This window comes from Octodon degus, unplaced genomic scaffold (assembly GCF_000260255.1).
Source record: "Octodon degus isolate 3935 unplaced genomic scaffold, OctDeg1.0 scaffold00029, whole genome shotgun sequence".
Classification (NCBI taxonomy): Eukaryota; Metazoa; Chordata; class Mammalia; order Rodentia; family Octodontidae; genus Octodon; species Octodon degus.
The window spans coordinates 13,033,742-13,058,581 of record NW_004524605.1 but is presented as its reverse complement, the minus strand read 5'-3'; the positions used below and the strand labels follow the sequence as shown (position 1 = coordinate 13,058,581).

The 24,840-nt window shown below is 41.1% G+C and overlaps 1 pseudogene; it reads left to right on the top strand.

Annotated features, from left to right (window-relative positions):
* Positions 1-3,716: 3,716 nt before the first annotated feature.
* Positions 3,717-24,517, top strand: LOC101586082 (annotated as a pseudogene).
* The last annotated feature ends 323 nt before the right edge of the window (positions 24,518-24,840 follow it).

The following is a 24,840-nucleotide window of genomic DNA, read 5'->3' as shown; positions in this document are numbered from 1 at the left end:
AGGAAAGGAAAGGAAAGGAAAGGAAAGGAAAGGGCAAGCATTTATTCTCTGATCCTAAATGTAAATAAAGCTGAAACAGGAAAGTGACAGCACTAAAACACCACCTTGCTCTCTAAGGACTTGCCCTTGGTGGGTGGGAGGCAGCGCCCAGAGAGTGACCTGAAAGAGCCCCAGGGCAGCAGTTTTGCTCCTGCCCTTTTCAGGAACCATCTGTGTCAGATCCTGGGTTGGAAAGCCTGGCCTGAGGCTGACCTCCCCCTGCTTTTCTCTGCACAGCCTATGAGCTGAGGACAGCTTTACAGGATGGAAGAAAATTTAAAAAAAGAATTTTGAGAACATGTAGCAGCTGTACAAATTCAAATTTCTGGGTGCATTAATGAAGTTTCATAAAAGCACAGGGGCCTGTTCGTTCCATCTCAGCTACGGCTCCCCTGCCCTGCTGTGACAGAGCTGAGCAGTTGTGACGGAGCTTAGACTGCGTGGCGCTCAAGCCCTGAACTATGTACTTTCTGGGTCTTACATACAGGGTTAGTTACACTCTGCCTGCAAGTAACACCATTGTGGAGAAACTTAAATTTCTTATATCTGAGGACAGCTACTGAGAGTCTGAAGAGCAGACCCAGCGTGATGAAGCACCGTCCTCCCACATGGGAGTCCCGGGGCTGGCAGACTACAACTTCCGCTCTCACACGACCTAAAATACTATGTGCTGTGTGCAACTCTGGCACTTCGCACTCGAGATCTTTTAAGAATCCGCTTTAAACATCAGCCCTATTTTCTTCTCACTGGTAGAACTTTGTTTTAAAATATTAGAGACTCTGTCGCAGAATCAGTTTACAGAGCACTCAATGCCTCGTGGAAAGCCAAACGCTTCACATAAACTGTCTCATTTAAGGTTCACAAAATCCATTTTACAGATCATCTTGGTTATTTTTCTCTCATTGCTGAAACAAAATACCTGATGCCAAAAGTAAAGAAGGAAGATTTTTGTGCTCACAGTTTGAGGAGGTCTCAGTCTGTAATCAGCTGGCTCCAAGAAAGGGTGGCATGACTTACTACTTAAATTTCAAAACCATGTCTTTTTTTTCTTTTTTAAAAAATTAATTCTGTTAATATGTTTTAGGTATACAAAATGATAACATTCCTCTTAGGGAATTTGGTGAAGTTGTTTTGTTTTGTTTGTCTTTTTGGGGACAGAGTCTCACTATGTAGCTCAGGCTCGCCTGGAGCTCACTTTGCAGCCTAGGCTGGTCTTGAGCTTAAAAGGATCCTCCTGCCTCAGGTTCCTGAGTTCTGGGATTACAGGAGTGTGGCACTATACCCAGCCATAGGAAATTTGTGTACTTGCTATTCCTTGATTCTTGTTTGCTTTTCCAGTTCTTCAACTCTCCTTTCAGTTCCTCTTCCCCTTATTATTATTATTATTATTATTATTATTTTATTTGTATTTTTAGGGAAGGTTTACAGCGTATTTAGGGGTCTCACTAATGGATAGGATACATAGTGATCTGCCTGTTTACAGCTTCCCCAGAGCTGGGATTACAGGCGCACACCACCGTACCCCGTCTCAATTGCTGTCAGCGCACCCCAGGGCCGGGCTGGCATGGTAGGCCTGCGGATTGAATTCCTGGCCTCTGCACCTGCGCCTGTGCCTGCTTACAGGTGCCCTAATCTGCTGAGCTATTTGGCCGACCCTTCCCCTCATTATTACTAAAGCTTTGTTTTCATTTTTGCCTTCTATTTTCTTCTCCCTTCTTTCCTTTCCTCTTTCCTCTTCCCTAGTTCCCCTTCCCATTTGAACATTTTCTATCTACCTTACAGTATCTATTATGCATTTAAGAAGTAAGATTGCCTGGGTTACACATGTACGTGACACCCACTGCGTGATTACAAGCGCCTCACTGAGTCTTTCTGTGCTCCACTCCCCTGCTGTTTACATAAGCATAATAGTAGCTGCATCTTGGATGCTACGAGCACTAAAAGCAAAGCTCTATGAAGTGTTTTTAACGGAGTATCTGGTTCATGAAGACTATTCAATGAATGTTAGTTATTATTAAAACAGTTGTCATGCAAGTAGTGTCAGAGAGGTATAACTGATAGAACAAATTAAAATGGCACTGAGATACCATCTCACCCTGGAAAGAATGGCTGTCACAAAGTCATTCTTCATGACAAATGTTGCAGAGACTGAGGGCTAAAGGAACCCGTCTCTACTGGTGGTGGGAATGTAGACTGGCATAACCACCATGGAAATCAGTGTGGAGACTCCTCAGAAAAGTAGGACTGGGAATCCCATTCAACCCAGCTAGCCCCCTTCTGAGTATTTTCTCCAAACAACTGAAAACAATACCATAGTGATATCAGTGCAGCCGTGTTTGTAGCAGCACGACTTGCTTCCAAATCTTGGAAACAACCAGAACGCTCATCACTTGAGGAATGGATGAAAAAGACGTGGCGTTTTTATACAATGGAGTATTATTCAGCTGTAAAAAATTACCAGTTTGAGGCTTTGATAGGTAAGTGGATGCAGCTAGAGTCTATTTTCACAAGTGACATAAATCAGACCTACATATGTAAATATTGTATTGTCCCCTTAGTGTAAGAGCCTGAAAGAACAGGTAAAACCCGAAAGGAATAACAGATACAGTAAAAAGGAAAGAAACTGAACATAAGGATTAAACAACAAAGATGAGAGAAAGGAGAAAACCTAGAAAAAAAGAAAGGGAAAATCTTGCAAGTACATATACTGGATGACTGAGATGATTGTACTAATAATTTCCATTAGTTTTTTTGAAAATGGCAGGTAAGGTATAGAATTCTCACTTTGACTAACTCCATATGCTGCTCTCTGTGGTCTGAGCAGTTACACTGAGGATAGCACTGTGTAATACAAAAACTATGGTTGAATACCTCTCATCTTGGTCTTCTAAATGTATACCATCTCTAATGTCTTTTTAAATATTATTATATTCTCTTTAAAATAAATGTTCTAAACAAGTAAAAAAAGACAAAAAATTAAGATTTATTGAAAGCAAGTGTTTCAATTATTTGTCTAATCTTGCATAACTATATCTGTTAATCTGAGTAACACATTTGATGATAAAATAGGTACTATACCAACTATTGTTAATTTGTTATTCTTGTTTTGAAAATCTGTAACATATGTATTGTTGTATTTTATCCTGTTTCTGTCTTTTTATCTGTTATTTGCTTTTGTTTTAACTTTCCAAAATAAGATAAAATATATTAAAAAATAAAAAAGAAGGTAGAATGACCTGTTGTACTACGATGTACTCACATCCTTTCTTTTGTGGACTTAGCTCTTCCTTATTCTGGCTGCTTACACTTGTTATGGTTTGTGTCTTGTTGTCCCCACAAAGCCTCATGCAGTCATGGGGTGGCTTTTAGAGTTTGTGATTAATTTATGATCCAGTGCAGGGATCCACCTGCCCTGGGGTGGGTGATCTGCACACAATATAAAGAGGGGACAGGGGCTTGCTAGCTGCCCCAACTGCTGCTCTTCTCTCTGCTCTTTGCTGTTTTCTGCCTCCATGAATGGCTGCCCTCTGCCATGTGCTGCTCTGCCTTGGAGCCAGCCAAATATGGACCGAAACCTGCACTAACTGTGAGCTAAATAAGCCTTTCCTTCCTTAATTCTGGGTGTCAGGTATTTTGTCCCAGCAATGAGTAAAAAGTAACTGAGACAACCCTCTAACATGCACGTGTGTGGGTGGCCATGGCCCCTGGGCTTCATCAGGGACACTAGTCGAGTGTTTTGTGGGAAGCGGTACAAGGTAAAGGAAGGAGGTATGCTTACTGGGACAAGCTGATTCAGACACAGAATCCTGTAAATCTTGGGAAATAAAGCCAACTATAGATAAGGTCACTATTGTCACCATCCATCCCAGTCTTAACATGTGTAGCCAAGCCACTGCATGATGACCTCCAAGAAAATCCACTCCTCCTCTCCACAGCCCTACTGGTAAGGAAATGGAAAAGGTCCAGTAGTCTCTAAGCTATGGCTGTGTGCTGGGGGCAGTGCTGGGCCTTGTTTGTATATAATGCCAAAATAAAATTGTGAAGCATGTAAAATATTTTCCAGTACACATACAATGAAAGAGGGATGAGAAGACATTAAAAATATAGTTCAAAATACACTTGTTATCACTCATAATATTTATTACAAATTATTGCAGGGTAAGAACTAAGATTCATTCGTGTTGTCCAAGGATGAGGTGATTCAAACAGGTGAACACGTGGCCTCTTTTGCAGCCTTCAGGAACATTAAGGCATCAGTCACTCCACTCATCTGTGAGGTATCCCCTGATTAACCCCCCCAACCACCTCCTATAATGGGGCCAGCCTTCTCCTCCTCCACGTTGTCAACCCGGCCCCAATTCCTGCTCATGATGCTAAGCTAGCTCTGAGTTCCCTGATTCGTTCTTTCAGTCCTAAACCTTAGATCCCTAAGAACTTGTGTCTTTCAGCTCACACAGTCTCTTCTGGTCCTATGGGACCATCGTGGGCACAGCACCCCCAGTACCCACAACACAATGGGGAGAGGTTTTCAGAGTTCATTCCATGGTTGATTGGCTCCATGGCAGACCAGCACAGGGAAGGGACGGAGAGGAGGAGCACTGCGCTCTGCATGCAGCCAGGAAGCAGAGTGTTAAGGGAGCAGGTGGGGACAGGAACACGCCCTCCCAGGGCCCACCACCGGGGAGCCACTCCAGCCAGTCCTGGCCTCCTAACAGCACACTGAGCAGCTCCACTCATCAGGGGCTGAATCCACGCATAGCAGCCCATGACCCAGCTTATTCTGAAACTCAGTTTCACTGTTCTGTATCTTTTATTTTTTTTAAAGGAAAGATGGGGGAAAGGAAAAAAGAAGGAAGGGGATATATGATAGCTAAGATAATTGGACTACTAATTTCTATAGGTTTATTAAAAGGAGCAGCTAATGTTTAATTTTTAAAAAATTTTTTACATACCTCTATCTGGTAATCTGAACAACTACTGTGAATATAACAATATGCATTATAATAACCATTGTAAATTTCCTATCATCTTGCTTTGAAATTCTGTATCATTTTGTTTATTTTTATTTTTTGTATTCTCCTTAAAATAAAAAGCAAACAAACAAACAAATACAGAAGACTTTTGGAAGGCATCCTGGGACTAAACCACAACAATGGCTTTGGGTTGTAGACCCTGGCCATCTGTGGCTGGCTACCTTGGGATCATCCATCCTCAAGGGGCAAAGGGGCCTCCTGAGCAGAATCCAGTCATTATACTGTCATTTTGGTGGTGGGGGATGTGGATGGGGTGCAGCTTTTCTAAAGAGGCTGGGTTCAGTGGCAATGATTAATAATACCAATACAAGTGGAATTATGAGTTTATTACAAAACAGTTCAATTGCTTAGGAATTCATTCAACACAAAGTGCCAGAAAATCTAATTTAAAGAAACTTAAGAGGCTGGGGAGATGGCTCAGTGGAATAAGCGCTTCTCTGGCAAGCGCAAGGGCCTGAGTTTAATCCCTGGTTCCGCCAAAAAAAAAAAAAAAAAAAAAAAAACTTAAGCATAAAATACTTGTTTTTCCTCCTAGAAGAAGCCAAGATTAGGTAGCCCAGGGAATTAAAAAAGTACTTTCCAGGACCCCAGCTCTTTTCTTCATATTCGTCCATATTTGTTTGTCTCAATTTGGTCACAAGGAGCCAAGATACCTCCAGGTGTCACTTCATTTTGGGGAAGGGGAAGAGAGAAACAGAAGGGCTTGATGCAGTTATCCTTGACTTTGCATCTGAGAAAGGCGGCCCTTCTTGGAGGAGCTGTGCCTTCTAGGTTCTTATCACCTGCCCCCTCTCATCTCACGAGATGGCAGCAACTACTTCAAACCAAACATGGCCATTCCTTGAGCCTGCCAGAGGGGTTGAAGGTTTCACAGATCAAGTGATGGAACATGCAAGGAACCTGAAAAGAGAAAACTCGCAGCCTCTGAGAAGGAGGGAAGACTGCCGGCTGAGCAATGAACAGTGTTTCCCTAGACTGAACCCAAGAACCAGGTGCACACACTGCCTACAGTCGGCCCTGTCAGGATTCATTAGAAAAGCTCTTGCTGAATGAGTGAAAACACGCTTTGACTCCTTAGATGCAGGAAATGGTACAAAGCAGGAAAAAGGCAAAGTGGCTCTCAGGAACATCAACGATTCAAAAATCTCTGTGCAACCATGTCTCATCTCTAAATCTTGCTTTTTGTTATTTGTAATACAGGTCTGAATAATCCCTGCACTGTAGAGTTGATTTGAGAAATAAATGAAACTAATTTTACATAAATTCTTGGAAATCATGAAGAAATAATTGATTTGATTTTTGTTTCTGTTTCTGTTTCTATTTCTTTTTTTTTTTTTTTGAGACAGAGTCTCCCTGTGTTGTATGCACTGGCCTTGAACTCACAAAGCAGCCCAGGCTGCCCTTTCACCGTCAGCAATCCTCCTGCCTGAAACTCAGGGGTGATGGGATGACAGATGTGTGCCACCATGCCTGGCAGAAATGTTTGATTTATAGTCTAATAAACCAAGATGGGAGGAAGCATTTCTGATGATATCAACTGGCCTTGGACATCATCTCTTCAAGATCAGTGCCTCAAGAAGAGAAGGAGGAATGGCTCCTGGGTGGGGACACCCTCTGCTTGGTTCAAGAAGTCATTGTGGTGTTTGTTTCACCCTTTGTGAAAGCTCCCATCTGAAGAAATGTGGAAAAGACTGAAAACTTAGACACACACCCTTACTTTCATGGCAAGTCTAGACTGGGTTAAGAAATTGAAAGTGAGAGAAAAGATGTAGCAATGAAAGGGAAAGCATTCAGTTCCCCTGGGGAGAGCTTCGTGGGCCCCAACATGGCGAAATCAGTTCTTCGGGGTCCCGTGATAATGTGAGACTTGAGATGAATGGAACTGGCTGCCTTTCTGCTTAGTTGGATTTCACCCAGTTCAGTGATAACTATTTTTTAAAACATTCCAGTTGTCTTCTAGGTGCATAATAGAGAAACATGTCTCATCCATGGGCCACTACGTGTGGGCAGATGTGTCTCTGGTCACTTTCAGTTGGAGCCTATAAAAATCTTGTGCAATTCCTTTTTTTCCTTTCCCACACAGAGCACCTGGCTTCATAGAGTAAAACCACATAATATAAGAAAAGAAGAGCAAGAAGAACCCCCATCTCCCAGCCCATAACGTTCAATGGAAGTCAACAAACTAAAAACAAAAGCTGGCTGTCTTCAACCACTGTAATGTGTAGTTGATTAACTGCAAGTAGCCTGAGATATCCCACCCTACCCCCATCTCAGCTATGTGGGAGCAGCTCTAAGCAGTAGTTAAGAACATGCTTTGATGGGAGACAGCCTGACAGCGGGAGCTCAGGTACTATCTACCCACTCCATGCTCCCATGTCCTTATCTTCTTCCTCAGTTTCTCTTGCTGTAGTTCTCGGATACAGCTGCTGCTTCTTAAAACACAACAAAATCTTCAGCTTCCACCTCCAGAAGCGATTTCATCGGTCTACTGTGGGGCCGAGATGTGAGGAAGTTGAAAGCCAAAACGCACAACTAAAGGACAATTGAGTGTGTAGAATCTCTGAATTATATTTAATTGGTCTCCTATTTAACACTCGGGCTGAAGCTGCTCCAAAAATCTCCTTGAGTCCCAACTCCTTGTGCTCCATTTGAAACCTTGACCTTACCCCAGTAATTAGATCATGCTAAGATTATCCATTTCCAAAGATGATATACAGTACCAGTTATTCCAAAAAAGCTAGAAGTTAGGGTTTTGAGTATTGTACCACAAGGGAATGGTAAATGTTTGGGGAGATAGATTTATTTACCTTGAATTGAATATTATACAATCTATACATATATGGAAATACAACATGGTAGCCTACAATTATGTATAATTTTGTGTCCACTAGAAAATATACAGCATGCAGCAAATGCAATATTCTGATACTAATATGGTAGTTTAGGTTTAATAAATTAAAAAGCAGAATTTAAACAAAGAGATTATCCATTTTCATATCCATAGGAAGCCGTAGTGTGATCTGATGTCAGAGCCTCAAGGAGAATTATCTTGTCCTCGTGCTGAGCACAGATTCTGTCATCATACAACATACAAAGTGCACAATACATACCTACAGATCTAAAGCAAGAGAAGTTATCATTGGTTTAGAATGAAGAAACCAATGTTGGTCTTTTAGAACACAAGATGAAGAAAAGGGTGAAAGGGCTGGGGAGACAGCTGGGCAGCCTAAGTGCCTGCCTGGCAAGTACAAGGACTGAGGTTTGATCCCTGGTGCCCACATATTGTGCCTGCCCTGAAACCCTGTGTCCCCTGTGTTGGCGCTTAAGGTGGGTGTGGCAGTGTACGCCTGTAATCTCAGCACTGGGGAAGCTGACACAGGAGGATCACTATGAGTCTGAGCTGTCTAGTGAGACCCTGTACCCAATAGACAAATAAATAAATAAACAAATTTTTTAAAAAGGGTAAAACACATGGCCACAGCTTCAGATGAACGAGTGAATGAGATTTACTTTTGTCAACAATGTGAGGCCAGGGAGATGGCTCAATAGAATAAGCGCTTGCCTGGCAGGTGCAAGGGCCTGAGTTCAAGGCCCACTTATGCAAAAACAAACAAACAAACAAACAAACCAACCAAAACAAGACAAAAAACAATGTGAAAGCATTGTCCTGAGATGAGAGAGCCATATGATGTGGTGAGGAGAATGTTTGGTGTTATTTTTTAAGGTAAGAAAACAATGAGTTTTAAACACTGAGCATTAAGAAAGACATTATTTGGAAAGAGAAATATATTCCAGCAGAAAAATAATTTTTTGTTAGTCAAGATTTCAGAAATAAAAGGAGGCTGAGTAAAGAGCACTAGTGTAAAACAACATCAAAAATGATTACTTCTACGTGATTGGACTTCAGTAGTGCGTGCTTTACAATTTATTAAGTGTTTGATAAATATTGGCTGAATGAATAAATGTTCTTTATGTAAATGAATGCATGTATTTTCCCTAGCTTCTAAGTAGAGTTTATCACACGTGTTTAAAAACCTTTTATTTATTTATTTGGTACAGGGTCTTGCTATGTACCTCGGACTCACAGTGATCCTCTTGTCTCAGCCTCCCCAGCAGTGGGATTATAGGCATGTGCCACCATGTTTGGTTTTCGTGGCCAACAGGGAATGTGGTACCAGGAATCGAACCTGTGTCCTTGCACTTGCCAGGCAGGCATTTAGACCACTGAGCTATCTCCCCAGCCCCTACCTATCACACTTTTTAAGACATAATATAATCATGCTTCTGTTACCCACCTCATGTTTTCCATGATTTCTCAATGCATACTCCAGTTATTCACTAAGGTACTAAGTGTCATTAGATATGTAAACACAGTTGAAAGAAGCAAATATTGTTGTGTGTACTACATTTCAATTCACAAAATATTTTGCTCTAAAGCTCATTCTTTTTTCCCTTTTTACTAGTTTTTTTTTCTTATGCTCTATCAACTTTCTATCAACTTTATCCTTTGAAGATTTTGTTCAGCTAAACATCTTTATTTCTGACACATTAAAATCCATCCAGGGCAAAGTTATAGGAAAGTGGTAGATCATTTGCCTGGTATGCATGAAGCCCTGGAGAGAAACCCCAGTAACACACACACACACATACACACACACACACACACACACACACACACACACACACAGAGCAGAATTTATTCTTGTGGCTTACTCTGTGGAGGTCTTGTGTATCAGATTCTTTGCCACTTGTCATAATATTTGCCCATTTTTTTCCAAAAAATATTTTAGTTTTGTGGTCACAATTGGTCTTTAATTCCCCTGAGTTTCAATTTATATATGGTATAGGGGGGGATACAACTTCATCTTTTCTATATAAGAATTTAGTTTTCCTACTAATTTATGCTAAAACTCAACACTTTCCTTTAGGGACAATAATTATAAAAACTATTACCAAATGTTTTTAAATACCACGAGTGAAATTTCAATAATGAAATTTTGTAACAAGATTCATCTGATCACTCACTTTAATATATTAATGAAATGTATGCATCTTAATAACAAATATAACTAAAATTGATAAATGTAGGAATTATAAAAATTAAAAATAACTGGGAAAATCATAAAACTTAACACCAGTTTAACCCTTTCAATACACACTAAAACAAATCTGGACAGTATAAATGAATAATCCATGTCATCTTATTAATGAGATGGCCATCCTATTATTATCGGGAATAAGATGGCTGATCCAGAGCTCCGTGATTTCCTGTTTATCTCTGGACCTCTTGTCAGCGGCATACTGCAAAATAAACTGTGTTCTACTGTTCAGCATGCCTAGGTCTTGTGAGAATTTGAGGTGTATGAATGGTATTAAATAGTCTCTCAAATCACTGCCATGGTCACACCGGGCTTCATTCAGATCTTTCTAATCATTTTCTCCAAGGAGAAGAGAAGCAGCCTGGTGGGGAGCTTGCCAGGTGGGGAGCTGCTCATGTCACGGTAGGCAGAGCCGTCCTGCATTACTGACAGGTGAGGCCATCTCTGTCCTATGTAGGACATTAGGCAGATAGACCAATGCATGTGACATGTGTCCCACACACTATGTCACACTAAGTTTTATTTCTTGCACGGAGTTTTTGTGCACATTACTATTATGAGCCTCTGTAACAGGCTTAAGAATACGGGGGGGAGGGTCTACACCTTTGACTGCTTTTGCTTTCTGTTTCTCTTTCTTTCTTTCTGTCTCTCTCTCTGTGTCTCTCTGTCTCTCTCTGTGTCTCTATCTCTGTCTCTGTGTGTGTCTATCTGTCTGTCTCTCTCTCTCTGTCTGTCTCTCTGTCTCTCTCCCTCTCTCTTTCTCTGTCTCTTCTCTCTATGTGTCTCTGTCTCTGTCTCTCTCCCTCTCCCTCTCTGTCTCTCATTGTGTGTCTCTGTCTCTCTCAGTGTCTATCTGTCTGTCTGTCTGTCTGTCTGTCTGTCTCTCTCTCTCTCTCTCCCTCTCTTGATGGCTTTGGGGATTAAACTCAGGGCCTTGTGCATGCTAAGCAAGCACTTTACCATGGAGCTGCACCCCCAGCGCCTTTGCTATTTTCAAAGCAAGTTTTTAGCTATTTTATACTTTAGGGATTTTTGTTTGTTTTATCTGTTTGAGACAGGGTTTGCTATGCAATTCCAGCTGGCCTTGAACTTACATTATATCCCAGGATGGTCTCAAACTCTCAGTGATCTCCTGCCTCAGATTCCCGAGTGCTGGGATTATAGGCACACACCACCACACCTGGCTATATTTTAGGTTTTGAAGAAAATTCTAGATCTGCAATTGAGTCTCTAGAAAGACTCCATTAGATTATTCTCAGTAGAATGCCCTTGAATATGCTGATTAACTTAGTAAGAACTGATAACTTTACACACATAAAGTTATTCTATCTATGGACTGGATACATTTGAATATTTTTTTCTTCTGGAAAACACAGTTCTGCTATTAAGAATCAAGAAGTTTTCATGGAAACAATCCTTTTTAAAAAACACTGATGTAAACCAAAAACTGAGGAAATTAACTTTACTAGAAAAAAAGGGAAATGAAATTAGAATGAAACGTATGTCATGTGCTCTCCACCTACTTCCTCATCTATGAAAAGTAGAGGCTGCAGTAACTGGTAGCCAAACTACCCTTTGCTTGAAGTCTCAGAAAATATTAGTTTTAGAAAATTAAGACATGGGGGTGGGAATTAAACTCCACTCTGGAGTTGCCTTTTTCTAGAATTTTCTCTGGCAAAGAAAATGGTAAATACACTGGCACTTCTAAAACCATAAACCAAAGCCAATGTTTGTTTCTGAAATTGATTTCTCTAGCATGTTCTGCCCCATGGTGGGAGGCTGGCTGACAGATTAGCCCACACCAGTGATAACTTGGGAGTGGACTTTCAGAGAGGAGTTATTTTTACCAGTGTCATCCTGGCTGGATACTGGACTAGCTCATTCTTTGTGTCCTACTCTAAAATCAAGGCCATTTTCAGTAGGACTATGTGTTCTAATGTTTTCTAGCATGAGATAAGAAAGGAAGTGAGAATTGCATTCTAAGGGAAACTTGAACTTCCAGACCCTCCTTGCTAAAATTTTTACTTGAGTTTCTCTTTTACAGGGTAGGAGGGATTTTTCCACATTTACATAAAAAATATATTAGAGTCAAAAATCATAACTATTTATTTGAGAGTCTTGCAAAATGCACATATTTTCTCACTTAGAAGAACTGTATCTCTCCATCAGTACAGAAAATACAATAGCCTCACCATAGTCTGTAAGGCACTTGGGAGGAAACCAATACCGTAGCCAGATATTGTGGTATAAACCTGTATTACCAACCTCAGGAGGCTGGGGCAGGAGGATTCCTGCAAGTTCAAGGCTGACCAGGGTGATATAGTGATTTCCAGCAAGCCCAAAATTCCAAATAGAAGCCAAGGTTCTGCTTTTAAAAAGTGGTAAACCTTAAGAACAAGTGATTGCCTCAGTATGCAATACTCCCACTTAAAAATAGATGATGGCACAAATAAATTCCTACAAGTTTAAAACCAGGTGTGGTGGCACATACTTGGAATCCCGGCACTCAGGAGACTGAGGCAGGAGGATTGTTGGGAGTTCAAGACCAGCCTGGGCTACAAAGTGAGCTCAAAACCAGCCTGAACTTCATAACAAGAAGAAGAAGAAGGAGAAGGAGAAGGAGAAGAAGAAGAAGAAGAAGAAGAAGAAGAAGAAGAAGAAGAAGAAGAAGAAGAACAACAACAACAACAACAACAACAACAACAACAACAACAAAAAGAAAGAAAGAAAAAAGGTAAGTACAGGACTAGCATGTGTGAGGCTAAGCAAGCGTATTTATTGCAAGTTGAAGCCAGCGTGGGCGATGTTGTGTGATCCTGTCTCAAAACAAGCAACCATCAAAAACCAATTATCAAATATAAGAATAACGATAATAATGTTACAGGATAAGATCAAAAATAACCTCTCTGTGCATCAACATGAAGACTCATACGGAGACATCAAATGATGTTAAGGATGCAAATAACCAGTGACAAAGATCTAGTAGGGCGGCGTGTGTAGTTAAGTGGTAGGGCCATGCCCTAGCCTGTGGCCCTGGATTTGATCCCTACCATAAATAAATAAAAAAATAAATAAATAAATAAATATTGTAGATGCACATTTGCTGATGTACAAGAAGTAATACACACCCACAACATGAATGTAAAATGGTATTTTCTTTTAAAGTTACCTCGACAGGGTGGAATACTTCTGTAGCCACAGCTACTTTAGGAGGCTGAGCCAAGAGGATTATCTGGGCTCAAGAGTTTCTAACCAATCTGGGGAACATCACGCAATTCCACGTCAAAGGAATATCAATGTTAAGCATTTCTCCTGGGTGGCTACCAAACCAGCACTATGAAATTTCTCAAGAATATCTAGATAAAGACGATGGAGATGAAAACTCCAAGAGTCACAACAGAATGAATCCACAAAGGGAGGCAAGCAATTGGACAGAGCATAAAGAAAGGGAACCAAAAACAAGAAAACAACAAAAAAGATAAGTCAGTACCTATCAGTTATAACCCTCAATGTGGATGGCCTCAATTCGCCAATCAAAAGAAACAGTCTGACAAAATAGATCAAGGCACCAAATCCAACAATATGCTACATACGAGAAACACATTTAACCTAAACAGAAATTCCAAACTGAAAATCAAGGGGTAGAAAACCCATACTCCAACAGGAAGCCAGAAAAAAAGCAAGTGTAGCTAGTCTATCTGTGGACAGTAGATTTCTACCCAAGAGAGATCCCAAGTCATGAAGAAGATCACTACATACTTGTTAAGGTGACAATCCAAAGAGAAGAGACAACAATTATAAATATAGATGCACCAAATGCGTGCATCTATATGTAGCGCAACTGATTACAGTGGTTCCTCGGTCCAGCAGTGCTTGGTGTGCAAGCAGTGTGGTTCTCAAAAGGAAGCATTTGGAAGAAGTTTGGTTTTATTTGCAAATTCTGCACCAGGTGACAGATGTGACAGCTGATGGAGGTGGCATTTCTTTCCTAGAAGGACATGAATGAGGCCACCTTTTCCGGAATCAAGGAGTGAATTAAGTTGCAAACAGAGGTACTACTGCATTTTGAAGCAACGCTGAGAGATATGAGAAATCTGATGAGCACTATTACAATTATGAGGGACCGCAATACCTTGCTATCCCGGACAGATTGACAAGACGAAACCATCAACAAAGAAATAGAGCTGAACTAAACCTTTGGAGAAAGGAGTTTAGTAGGTATCCGAAGAGTGTTCCACAACAGAAAACACAAAATAGATCAAGGCAGCACGTGGGGCTTTCTCAAAGAGCGGCCATACACTATCCCCTAGAACATGCTGACGGGGGTAAATGCAAAGGAACGGAAAGTGCCCTATACATATTATCAGATCATAGTGCAATACAATTGGAAACAAATGGAAAAAGGAACTACATAAACACATTGAAATTAAATAATTCTCTTCTGAACAACCATTGGGTCACAGATGAAATTAAGGAAAAATTAGGCAGCTTCAATAATTGATCAGTAATTTTTAAACTAAAAGACATGCTAGAGCACATGGGATGTAATGAAAGCTGTCTCACTTTCATTTGGGACATTTAGTAGCGGTGGGAAATGTATATATAGCAGTGAGTTCCCACATCAGAACAGCACACCGAGAGAACTCAAGTGACCACCTCCACACACACACGTACACAGTTAGCAGTAAACTTAAACCTTGCTTGCACACTTGCCATGAGGGACACCAATTCTTTTAGATATTTACTCAAGAATCACAGCACTGGGCTGGCCACATAGCTCAGGGGATTAAAGCAGGATAAGGATCAGAAGAAGGAGAAGGAGAAAGAGAAAGAAGCGGAGGAGAAGGAAGAGAAACAGAAATGTGAAACATGAAAAGGTATGTTCAACCTCTCTAACAACTGGGCAAATGCAAATCAAAGCCACAATGAGTCATTACCTCAACCAAGTAAAATTACCGTAAAATAAAGAAAGAAAATATCAAATGCCAGTGAAAGGCAGAGAAACGAAACTTACATACTGCTGGTAGAAATGTAAATTACTGCAGCTATTCATCTATCCCACTTCTGGGTGTATGGCCAAAGGAAAGAAATCAGTATGGGAGAGAGAGAGAGAGAGATCTTTCTTCCTTTGTTATTGCAGCACTAACCACAACAGGCCGGATGGAATCCACATCACTAGCACTGGGTGGACAGCTGAGGAAACGTATTGCCCAAGACGCGGGATGGCGAAGAGGCCACTGGTGTCCTCTGCTTTTTCAGAAGCTTGTATTTAAGGGAAAATCTCTGAAGGAAACAGACATGCCACTGTTAGAACTTGGGCTACTAAGTGGTTGCCCAGTCATGTTAATTGGGACAAAAAGCCATCCAGAGGAGGAGGTTGAACTAAAGAAGTTGAAAAATTTGGAGAAGTCTGTGGAAAAGATAGCTGGCCACCTGGAAGAGCTGAAGAAAGAACATGCTGGAACCCAGCAGGGTTTCTTGGCCAAGGATTTGCAAGCTGAAGCTCTCTGCAAACTTGGAAGCAGACTAAAAGGCACAATGGAGCAGCATATGAAGACCTTGGAGGAGGCTGATACAGTGACCCTCCCAGAAAATTTCAAAGACTGCAGGCTAAAGAGGAAGGGCTTGCTGAAAAGGGTTCAGGCTTCCTAGTGGAATGTGATATAGTGGAGAACATCTGCCGAGAGACTGAATGGCGGCCGTCTGCAGACGGCCTTGCTGAGTGAGGACAAGGAGAGCGACCCCACTGCCCCCGGAGCAGCGCCACTGCTCTGGCTTCTCTGATTGGAGAAGCCGTCTTTCCTCCAGAGCTGCCCAAGGCAACTGGCCAAATGTCCATTTTCTGGCTCCTACACAGTGAAAAAGTATTGTCTTTGCTACCTTAACAAAATAGTGTGAACAATTAAAGAGAATGAAGAAGCATAAACTGAATGGAAATGATAGAATTGAAATAGTACACCAAAGCTTAATACATGAGCTTGATGCTGGAGTGGAGACCACATGGGATCGAAGACGTTAACTTGATGGGTGGCTAATAGAATTGTCTTGATCTGAAGGAGGACAAAATGTTTCTTTACAAATAATAATAGAGATTTAACAACCAGAGGGGCCAATAGGAAAATGGTAACACTTACAATACTGGAATTTCAGAATGAAAGAATGAGTGGGACTGAAATGATTGAAAGAAATAAATAATTAAGACTTCTGAAATTAGGCAAAGTATGTAACCCACCAGACTCAAAGTGCTAAAGAAACTGCAAAGTTTTAGGAAAAATGAAAAGATTTTTAACAGCCACAAAATTCATAGTGATATGTGATAAAAGAATAATCAAGCATGAATTTTATATCTAGAAAAACTAATTTCAGGAATGCAAGGAAAGAAAAACTAAGATAATTGTTGCCCATGAGTTTACCCGAAAAGGATAGGTTAAGGCACATCTTCATTTTCTCATTGCTGACAAAATATCTGACACCCAAAGTTGAAGGGTTTATTTATCTCACAGCCTATAGAAATTTCAGCCCATAATTGGCTGGCTCCAAGGCATGGTGGCCCATGACAGAGGGGCAGCAGTTCATGGTGACAGAACACAGCAAAAGCAACAAGAGACTTTGACATTGTTCTGCCCCTTTTATACTGCATGTAGGCTGCCAGGATTAGGACAGCAGCTGAACCATCAGTGGGCGGATTTAGTGTCACACTACCTTAATCTCAGCATTGCACACTCTAGATCCAGCCACCGTTGAAAAAGTCCAGACAGTATGAGGCTTTGGGGTGACAGCTAGACCCAACCCATAACAACAAGGGTCTCTCAAATAGATAGATGGATGATAGATAGAGATAGATAGAGAGATAGTCTCTGGAATTTAAAAAAATACACATAGCGTTTGATATGCAAAGATATTGTCACTTATAAGACTCTTATTCTTGAGTTTTTTAAAACTTGTTTATTTCTATTTATTTCTTTTGAGGTAAGGTCTCCCTTCACAGTGCTAGCTGACCTTTACAGGCATGTGCCACTATGCCTGCCCTTTTTAAGTTATAAAAAATGACCTTTTGATTAATACGTGTCAATTTTCCTTAGCGATAGGCTTTAATATGTTATTTCAACATATATAACATGTGCTGATTAAGTCCAATCTCCTTTTATCCACCTTCTCCTTCCCTGCCCGCCACCCCCCCAAACCACTGCGACCTCTGATAATTACAGTCAGGAAAGGTTTTTTGCTCTAGCATATGAGGGAGAATGTGAGGCTCTTGTCTATTCTTGTGTGAATTACTTCACTTCTTTTAGCTTCCAATTCTATCTAATTTATTGTAGGTTATATAATTTTGAGTTTTCTAAACAATTTTTATGGTGGAAGTAAGTTATATTACTATGTAGTGACATTCATAATACACAGAGGAAACATTAAAAATAAGTCCATTTTGGGGCTGGTGAGATGGCTTAGTGGTCTAAAGCACCTACTTAGAACAAGCTTAGCAAATCACAGGGACCGCGGTTCAATCCCCCAGCACCACATGCCAGCCAGCCCGCACCCCTGGTGGGCTGAGCTGGCCACACACACACACACACACACACACACACACACACACATAAAATTAAAAAAAAAAGTCCATTTTAAATGCGGAAAAGTAAAGAAGGTTAGGTTTCTACACTAAAAATGTTAAAATAACAATACCAGTGGTGGTGGATTGACAACAGACAGTCACTTATAATGCCCAGCTGAACTGAATGAGCATGGTGCTGGGCATGGGGAGGTCCACCTGGGGGTTGTTGCCAACCAAATAAAAGCAGAAGTGGAGAAAATGAGATGCTGTTGGCAGCTGTTGGCTCTCCTGTGGCTGTGGGTTCTCTGGGGGAGCTTGTCACGTTGGCTTTGCTGATGTGGACTCGTGGTTCTTATCAAAAGAGCTTGGAATCTTGTTGTTGCTGAGAATGGCTCCAGTTCAAATTTGGGGGAGCTCTGGTTCTTATTTTGAGCTTCCTAGCCCCAGAAGGGAAGATGGTATAATGCTCAATCTCCTGGAGAAGATTGTTAAACTGGCTGTCCTGATAGGGCCTTGGCCATTCACATTGGCAGAGTAGCTTGGGACTTCACTGTTGCTGAGGATGGCTGTGGTGCCTTTCAGAGAAGCACTGGATCTTACTTTGCATGTACTTGCTGGCTTCAGTTCCCATCCCTCAGCCTGCTGGCACAGTTTCTTCATTCCACCTGGGGGTTGTTGCCAACCAAATAAAAAGCAGAAGTGGAGAAGATGAGATGCTGTTGGCAGCTGTGGGTTCTCTGGGAGAGCTTGTCACGTTGGCTTTGCTGGTGTGGACTTGTGGTTATTATCAAAAGAGCTTGGAATCTTCTTGTGGCTGAGAATGGCTCCTGTTCAAATTTGGGGGAGCTCTGCTTCTTATTTTGAGCTTCCTAGCCCCAGAAGGGAAGATGGTATAATGCTCAATCTCCTACAGACTTTGTAGCTTCCACCACTGACCTTTGGGTCTTCCCAGCAGAGAGCCATTAAATAGACTGCATGAGACACTGCAGTGGGCTCTAGGCCTCCAGTTGGACCTGTGGCAGGCACTGTTTCGAGCTCTAATTCTTCAGTTGGACTCACAGAGGACATGGCCATGGGATCCAGCGGTGCAGCAACACTTAAGGAGATAGAGAAAGGGGCTATAGCTCCAACTTTTAAAACAAATGTGGAGGGAGAGAAGGAAAACCAAGATAAAGGATATGGTAAGCAACATGGTTCAGTCAGTGGGGTCAAAAGCTGCAGAGATCAAGCAAAAAAAGGACTGAGAAACAAGCACTGTACTCTCCATGAACTTCAGCATAATAGTGCTAAACTATACTATCTAGACTTAACACGCAGAGTAGCCTCCCCTCCTCTGTAGGTTTGCTTTCTACAGGTGGTTTCAAGCACTGGTCTGGCAATTTTGTTGTTGTTGTTTGTTTTTTTTTATGTATTTGGTCCAGGGTCTCACTTTGCAGCTTGGACTCGTAGTGATCCTCCTGCTTTCAGCCTCCCCAGTGTTGGGATTACAGGTATGCACCACCATGCCCAGACCCAGTGGTCAGCTAAGCATGCCCTGGGGGAGGGGCCGGCATGGCATGTTGTGCCAGGGATCTAACCCAGTCCCTGCACTTGCCTCAGCAGGCGCACAGTCTGTTGAGCTATCTCACCAGCCCTTGGCCTGACAATATTAAATGAAAGATTCCAGAAATAATCTACTCAAGGACTAGGAAGGTAGCTCAGTAGAATAAGTGCTTGCCTGGCAAGTGCAGGGCCCTGAGTTCAATCCCCGGTACCACAAAACAAAACAAAACCAAAAACAAACAAACAAACAAAACAAAAAACAAAAAAAAAAAAAAAGAAGAAGAAGAAAAAAATACTCTATTCATAACTTTTAACTGGCATGTTCTTTTGAACAGTATAATAGAATTTCCCACTATTTTGTACATTCCACTTAGAATGTGATTCATCCTTTTCTCTAGCATATTCACACTATATATGCCACCAAATGACAGCTATCTGAGTATTGTATTCACTGCTGAACAGTGTGCCCACTGTTGTTTCCACTTGCAGAACTTGTTTATAAGATATTTATTTATTTTTTATTTTTTGTATTTTTTTAGGGAAGGGTCTACAGGGTGTTCAGAGTCTCACTACTAGATCAGTCTCGTAGCGATCTGCCTGTTTAGGGCTCCCAAGAGCTAGGATTACAGCCATGCACCACCACGCCCAGTCCCAATTGCCATTTCAGGGCGCCCTGGGGGCGGGGCCAGCATGGCAGGCCTGGGGAATCCTTGGCCTCTGCGCCTGCTTGCAGGCACTTTAATCCCCTGAGCTATTTGGCTGGCCTTTATAAGATCTAATAGTACTACTTATGTGTATCTATCAAAATAGCAGGTACTTAGTCTAAGATTCTTAGAACACGCCTTCTACAGAAGATACTACTATACTAGTTTTGCAAATGCAGTAGCACCTCCGTTCATGAACTTAATTCTTTCCACAATTGTTGTCATAAACTCATTTGCATGAGAACCACATCAAAGTTCCCCAAGAGCTTAACATGGAACCTAACCATCACATTTGATCCAGTTCTTTTCCAAATTGATCAGCAACCAGAATCTGGGAAATAACTAAATTAGGGCACTGAGATACCATGGCATTTTCTCTCTTTCCATGGGTGGACTGTCCATTTGCTTCATAGTATCTTATAAAAAATACAAGATTTCCTTTTTGACAAATTCTAACTTAACTATTTTTATCTAAGCTGTTCATGCTGTTGATGTCACTGAGAAGAACCATTGCCTAATTTAAGGTATTGAAATTTAAACTTATGTTTCCCTCACTTAAAATCTAAAAAAATCTTTGCATGGGAACTACACAAAGATTTTTTAAATGTTGAGTGAAAGATCAAGGAAATAGGAAAGTCTGTGTGAATTTTTGTTCTTAAAAATTGTTACTACAGAAGGAAATTTCTTCAGCTGAATTTTAGAAATCCAGTAGAAAGCCTATAGCTAATATCAAACTTCACAGCAACAAACTAGATGTTCTCACCAAATGAGAAAGAAGGCATGGATCTCCCCTCTCATTATTTCTTTTCTGCACCATAATGATGTGCTAATTAGTGTAATTACGGTGAGCAACAGAAAGTACACAGATTGTGAAGGAGGAAATAAAAGTCTTCACTGAAACATGACATGGTTGTAGAAAATTCCAAAGAATAGACCAAACAAAACAAAACAAAACAAAACAAAAACAACAAACTACTGCCCTCCTACTGGAATTAAGAAATAATGACAGCAAAGTTGCAGGACATGAAATTAATATCCAAAGTCTATTATCTTCCTATAAACCATCAATGAAAAATTAAAAGTTGTGTAAAAACTTAATATCATCTCTATTAACACTAAAAGAACATTGTAATATATATCTAACAAAATACCTATAAAACTTACTTGAGGAAATTCAATTTTTATTATTTTTTCCCCTGTATTCAGAACAGGGTCTGCAGAGTGATTCTCCTGTTTTCAGCCTCCCAAGCACTGGAATTACAGGCGTGCACCACCACGCCCAGTCTCAATTGCCATCTCAGCACACTCCAGGGGCAGGGCTGGTACAGCACACCGGGGATTGAACCCCAGCCACTGCACTCTGCCTAAGCAGGCGCCTTAGTCCACAGAGCTATCAGGCCGGCCTTTAGACACATTCTTGTTGTATTAAATCTTACAGAAAGATTCCATAGACATTGGTAGAACAAAAAAAAAAAGCCCACATAAGTGATGACTGAAATGGAGTCTATACGTGATGGAGGGGTGCATAGAATTGCCAGAATTCTTAAGACAAGACAGAATTTTATATACTCATATACGATATATGTTATATTATAATATATATTAAATATATTATATATTACATATATATTACATAAAAGGGTTTTATTCATTCCAAATTCTTATTATATGAGATCTCTGTTACTTGACCTACAAAAAAGTTTATTTGTAATTTCTGTTTTTTTTTTTTTTTATTTGGTACAGGGTCTGCAGGGTCTACGGGGTCTCACTATGTAGATCAGCCTTGTAGTGATTCTCCTGTTTACAGTCTCCCAAGCGCTGGGATTACAGGTGTGCACCACCATGCCGGGTCTCAATCAATCTCAGTGCGCCCGGGGGTGGGGCCAGCACAGCATGCGGGGGATCAAACCCAGCTGCTGCGCTCTGCCTAAGCTGGCGCTCTAGTCTGCTGAGCTGTCTGGCCAGCCCCTATTTGTAATTTCAAACACAAAATTATAAAAGAAATTATTAAACTTCAATTTGGAAAAAAAATATGAGTCACTCTGGTTTTACAAACAAATTGTCTTAAATGTAGTTGTTTGTACAGTCTATAAACAACTGTTTTATTTGAACTGAACAAACTTTTCTCTTTTTTTTACATCTTTGTATTTCTTTTCTTTAATTTAATTTTTTTCATTTTTTATGTATTTCACACAGGGTCTCACTATGGAGCTTGCACTCAGGATCTTCCAATATCTTTGGATTTCTGAAACATTCTTCTGTAGTTTAAGTTGGCTTATAAGTAAAGGTCATTAAAATTAAGGGCGTGCTGCCTGCCAAGTTGCCAGTAGATCATGGATGTCAAGACTGGTTTAACGAATGTAATGCATGTAGTTGTCTGTCCAACAAGTTGGGAGTTTTTAATTGGTTAAAAAATGTATTAAGTGTTATCATCTAGTTCTTAGAGACTGTTGAAAATTTAAGATAATTAAAGAAAAGTCCTTGAGGCTTGAGAGTCCCACCTAGGACCCCCGCAGTGATTTCAAGCAGCTGTCTGAAATCATTCTCCAGTCGGAATTCTTTTGTGGGAGCTCCAGTAGGCTCCACAGCCTCATGGGTGACACCCCAATAAACGCTAAATATATTGCTGTCTTATGTTTACATTTGTCATTATCAAAAGGTTAAGTTTGTTGGGTGTTACAATAAGGTTTTCTCATTAAAAGGTGCACCTAGTAAAAGACTAAATTAAACAACCAGTTTTCATGTGGCTGTGACAATGCGTTATTGCTAATGTCAGTGTACTAACTATAACTATGCCCTAACTATAACCATGCCCTCCAGATGTACAGGTTTTCAAAAAATGTAAAATCTGGATGGTCGAGGGTGATGAGCATTTTCTTTCATATTCAGACTCCTGCCTTTTTCTTAGGCTCTGGCTCCTGATGATAATCCATGCCAAGCCTGCACGAGGTCACCACATGATAATTTTTTTTTAACAAAAGCTTATGTGATGTGTATGTTATACGCATGAGACACTACACATAGAAATGCTGAGATACTAAATAGGCCAATGCCACAAATTTCTGCAGTAACATCCCATTAAAGAACAACAAAATAGACAAAAGCTTCTTCATATACTCTGTGTCATCTTCCCGGAAGTCACCGTCTTCTGGGTGAAACAAACACAAGGGACCGGTCCCACCTACCTCACTAAATGAGAGTCTGTATTTTAACAAGCACTTAACTGATCTAATCTCTGGCTTCTATGATTTTAATCCTCTCCATAACCTTTACTATCTTCACTTTATTCTTTGATCTTACTCAAATAGGTTTAGATGAATTAAATTTAATAGTTTTAGTCATTCTAAACAGTGAACATCAAGGCACGCACTTTACACACCTTGAAAATACAGAAAGCCATAACTGTTTTGAAAATCAAAAGACTTTCACCATGACCTCTCCACTAGTGCCTCTTGCAGCTGCTGGTCTGCAGACAGAGGTCCCACCTGTTGCTTGGCCCAGTGCAAAACTAGACAAAATTTACTACCTAACCCTCTTTTCTAGGAACCTATTTAATTAAATTACTTAGAGGCAGGGTCTTGCCTTGTCCCCAGGCTGTCCTCACACTCAGGGAACTACTCCAGGCTTAGGCTCCCAACTGCTGGTGTTACGGCTGGGTGGATCTGCCCTCTGAGGGCCAGGACTCCGCCCTGTGACTGCCAGGAGTTAGCCTTCTTCCACTCTCCTCTCACGTCTGCCGTCTGCCAAGCCAGCCAGTTCTTTCTTGGGTGTAACGGAACTTAGAAGTGTCACTGACGCACATCAAAACAGTGAGACAAATGCACAGGCCTATGACTGGTTCAGCCTTCAACCCGCTAAAGGGCTCTGCTTCCTAACAGCAGGGTTCTTCCTTCAAGCAGGTGAGTTCACATTGCCTTCTACATCAACCCTAGCTGCAGGGTTCCCGTCTGTCCAGCCTCCTTCCCTGCCCTCCTCTCTCGCTCAGCTGCGGCCAAGGCCCTGGGTGCAGTTTTCTCTCTCAGTACTGAAGCTTCTTCTGGTTCCAGGCCTTCCAGGAGGTATGCATGCGGTCGCCGCTTACATAGTCTTTTGCTTTCATCTCAAATGTCACCTCTTTCCCAAATGCGCCCCCGATACCACACTAAAGCCACCAGATATCCTGTGTCACAGGGTTCACAGCTAGGGCTGGTGTCACCCCTTAGGAGACAATTTCCTGCTGTCACAGCATCCTGTGGGCAGAGCTGGGGATGACACCTGGCATCTCACAATGACTAGGAGTTCCCTTAAAGAGCTCCCAGCCCCAGACACCAAGGTGAAGTAACCAGGTTCTTCCACAATATCCTCTTCTTTTGCGTATCATAATCAGCGTCAGAAAAATGGGTGCTTTATTTGCTCGTTTTGCTTGTGTATTTCAATATCAAAAATTGAGCTCAGGGCCCTCACACTCAATAAGTTACAGCCTGAGCTTCCTGTACATTTTATTGTTGAGCCAAAGGCTTGCCAAGCCACTGAAGCTTGAAATCCTCTTAGATTAGCCTCCCAGAGTGTTGAGATGACAGACAGAAACCAGGCTTCTACCTGACCAATATCTATTTCCAGCCTCAAGAGACCTGGAATCTATTGGATAATCAATAAGTTCTGGCATTCTTGGGCCATATCCTTGGACTCTTCAGCAAGATGATGCAGGGTCCAACCTAATTGCTGAACCCCAAAAAGTGACAATTCTGTTTTCAAACTTAAAGAAAATCCTTTTTATTACACAGTTATTAAGAACCCTCACTTCAATGTACTTGCAAAATTATCCCATATTTATAGCTATCAGGAATGACTGGTCTACCCACTTTTTACAAATTCCCAAAATTTCATAAATTAAA